Source organism: Physella acuta, unplaced genomic scaffold (assembly GCF_028476545.2).
Source record: "Physella acuta isolate Inbredline_101_S28 unplaced genomic scaffold, ASM2847654v3 ptg001352l, whole genome shotgun sequence".
In the NCBI taxonomy this organism is placed as follows: Eukaryota; Metazoa; Mollusca; class Gastropoda; family Physidae; genus Physella; species Physella acuta.
In genome coordinates, this window is record NW_026732867.1 from 120,133 (window position 1) to 124,179 (window position 4,047).

Genomic DNA, 4,047 nt, shown 5'->3' on the forward strand with positions numbered 1-4,047 from the left:
AATGTATGCATCACCTTTTTGTGCAACTAATTTTAAGTATAAGATAATTAGCATGTTTACTTTGCACTAAAAATCTGTTAAAAATATTAATGGGTGGGAAAAGTGAAGAAAACAGATGAGCAACTGAGTAATGAGTTTTATTTTTCCTTATATTTGGATTATACTCAGTGAATGTGACAACTATTATTCCCACGTTTTCTTTAACTTGCTTTCTCTGTTTGTTTGTCTTTCCAATCAAATCTTGCGATCGAAATTTCTGGCACTTCCCAGTTAGCTAGCGCGCTGAAATTTTCAGGGAAGCTTTCTTTTGGATGACCATTGAATATTCAATTGTTATTATTACTAAATTGATCAATGGAAACATTTTATTGAGCATTTTAGACCGCTATATAATCTATATATATAATTCTCCTCTGCTAGCGTTAGAAAAAAAACCAGCGACGCGTACCTCGCGCGCAGTGAAGCGAACGATCACATGTCGCCACAGGCTTAGGGGCAGAGAATTTAGCTTGAACCGAGTTTAAACTTACAGGAGGTAGGCCAGTTTGGGGGAGACGATATGGTCGAGTGGTTGGGCACACGATTGCTATCCCACTCGACACGGGTTCAAATCTATGTGTTCTAGTCAGTAACGTATTCAAACAACGTGTTTTTTACGAGTTGTCTTTTTACGAGTTGTCTTTTTACGAGTTGTCTTTTTACGAGTTGTCTTCGTTTACCCAAAAAAAGTGAAAAGATAAAATCGATAGCAAGATTTTAATGCAAACAAACAGACAAAGACTAAAAAGTAGAAAATAATAATCATTAAAAAAGTTTTAAAAAACCCACGTTTTCTGATTGAACTAAAAAGTAGAAAATAAATGCTATAGGCCCTACATCACAATAATGCAAGCGATCACTCTACTATAAGCGAGCAAAAACGTGGGGCGCCGTGATTTTCTTACAGTTTCTAATACTGTTGACTCTCTACAAGCTCCCTAATAAAAGTCAATAGTATTATCTAATCAATAGTAATATAACTTTTACTTCGGCGCCCCACGTTTTTGCTCGCTTATAGTAGAGTGATCGCTTGCATTATTGTGATGTAGGGCCTATAGCATTTATTTTCTACTTTTTAGTTCAATCAGAAAACGTGGGTTTTTTAAAACTTTTTTAATGATTATTATTTTTTCCCCTCTGCTTTTGAGTGTTTCGGTATTGACTTAAAGCAATATTTAATTTAATATAGTGGTTGGCAAACTTTATCGACTGGCGACCCCCTTTTACAAAAATTAAGTGACCCGCGACTTCAAAGGTCTAAATTAATAAGGAAATTTATAAAGACAAGTCTAAAGTAAGATTTTCTTGTAGACTTTCAAAATGAATTATTCTTGATAACTGTTTTAATACGATGAGTAAAATTTCATACTATTAACTAGCCTCAACATTTGCAGTTGAGTTTTTGTTAACGCCAATTCTCAACATGTAATTTATTTCTATGTTTTGTTTTTTTTTCTTATTGGAAAAGTGTTGAAAATATATTCTCGCAAAGGTATGTAGCTCTAGATCTAGACACAAAAGGAACTAAAACTAAAAAAGCGCACTACATAAAAAATGTGAGCATTTTTTCATATGACGCGGAGTCATTACGTACATTTAAGAATTCATCGGGAATGTAGGCAACATCAAGGGACGCATAGAATGGGTTACGTGTTAGTGCAGTTTCTTCTTCTTTTAGCTCAGGGAAAATAATGCCGCGGTTCGTTTTCTAGAGATTTAAGATGACCAGAAATCTCCTGTTTCAATTTTTTTTTATTAAACTCACTATCAGATTCATTTACCACACTGCAGAGTTTCTCAAACATGGCAATATTTCAAAGATTTTTCTTCGCCAATTTTGCAGCTCTGATATAGATCTAAATACCCAGAGATTATCATGAAAAGAGATAATTATGTTGACGTTCGAATATATCTGCTTGGAATGATACTCTCCAAACCACACCATGGCGTTAAAGTATATCAAAAAGGTCTTGTCTCCCTTGCACTTCCAAGAACAAATTTTTTTCATCTTTCAATTAAATAAACCGGGAGTGATCTCCCCTAAACTTTATCGAATATTCTTATATAACTTGGAATATAGACATGATTTTTAATTACTTAAACTTTTAAAAATAGAATAGAATCTCATAGAAAAAAAGAATTGCGCACCAAGCGAACGCCAAAAAAAAAATGTGCATAATAGTGCGCAATATTATTAGTACTTTATAAATTTAAATGCGCTTTTTGAGAAATCGGAAATAGCGTAAATTAGTACTTCCGGTCAACGGAAATTACTCAAAATTTGACAGAAGGTAGAGAATTAGATCTTTTACTTACATGTGAAATTTCATTTATCTATCTGAAATAGTACTCAAGTTATAGGCTTTTGAAAAATTCAAAGTAGAAAAAGTACCACTTCCGGTTATCGGAAATCACTCAAAAGTTGATCAGGATCTACGATTTTGATAAAATACTTATTTATGAAATTTCATCAACCTAGCTGTAATGGTACTCAAGTGTTTACACACAGACAGACACACAGACATACGGACAAGATTGCAAAATTATGTTTTTCCGTATCAGTGAGGTGTAAAACGTCGAGATTTGTAAAAATCTCGATTTTTTAATTTTTTTTTTTTGCACGATTACAAGACTTTATCTATACTTCGTATATACGAGAAAGTAAAAACACGATTCAGAACATTTAGTTTTGACAGCCAGCGTACTGCAGTGTAGAAAAGCAAAACCTCGTGATCTTTATTCATGTCTATACACAGTTTTTTTAAACAGACGGGTGTTTAGCGCTCCAGATTTAATATGATTTACGACTTTTATTAGCAATGGAGTCGGAAGAGTCTTGCTGGCGAGGGCATATCTGTGAATCATGCAGTGGATTCCCCTTGGTTAGGGAGCTAAATATTTTACTTTTTTCTGAAGCCAGATTCTGACCCAGACATAGATGGCGCACCATCCGTACAAACCCCACAGCCTTTTCCCATTTTAATCATCCAGTTTCAAAAAACGTATTTATTTTCTCCATAATATCTTCACAAAATAGCAACTTTTCTTTGCTATCATCTGAATGAATATATATTTTACAAAGTTAAGCAAATTCGAACACGAACTAATGTCTGTTGATTGATCAACTTGAAAAGCAAACAATGGTGAAAGCTTAATTTCATTAAAAAAAAATTCTTTAAAATTACGGACATGTCTGCTATAAGCCGCTGAATAGTATTATTAGACAGAGCTATTTATTGCATCTTTACTGCACTGGAATCCCCAAGAATTAATTTCACCATCTTGAACTAAAATTTTGGTAATGTTTAATTTACAGCAATAAAAATCTGTTGCAAGCGAGCACAGAAGTGTAAATGTATGATATACATGACGTTTACAGGATAACGGCACTTTGTTTTGATAACCTACAAGCATACTGCAGGTAGGAAGGTACGCCTACAGCGTGGACCCCTCTCCCCACATATTGAGTTGGAACAGCTTATAACCTACTCAATTATGGAAGTCATAGATAGATGACCCTTAAATTAAAACATACTATTTCTTATAATCGATTAATATAAAAATAAGGCCTGCCGAACAAGAGATGCATACGTTGTATTACTTAAGAGTGTTGGATAAGCTAAATGGCGGGAGCCTTATTGACTGGAGCCCTTTTGTCGGGAGCCTATATAACGGGAGCCTTTATGACGGGGTACATATGTCGCTGGCCCTTTTGACCGGGTAAATTTGACGGGACTCTTATGTCGGGGCCGATTTGTTGGGGTCTTTTTGACGGGGCCGTTTTGTCATTGGCCGTTTTGACGCCGCACGACAGTGAACGCGTCCAGCGCTGGTGAACAGCTGATTCAGATTGTGTTTACGTCCGTTGTAAACCACCGTGGCGGCGGACGTAGGTATCACGTGATTTAGGTCACGTGTTTGCAAGGACTCTATTGTTTTCTTTTTGGATCTAGTTCCGGTATCGGATTATTTAAGCAAAGTAAACAACGATCCTAGCTGTTCGATTAT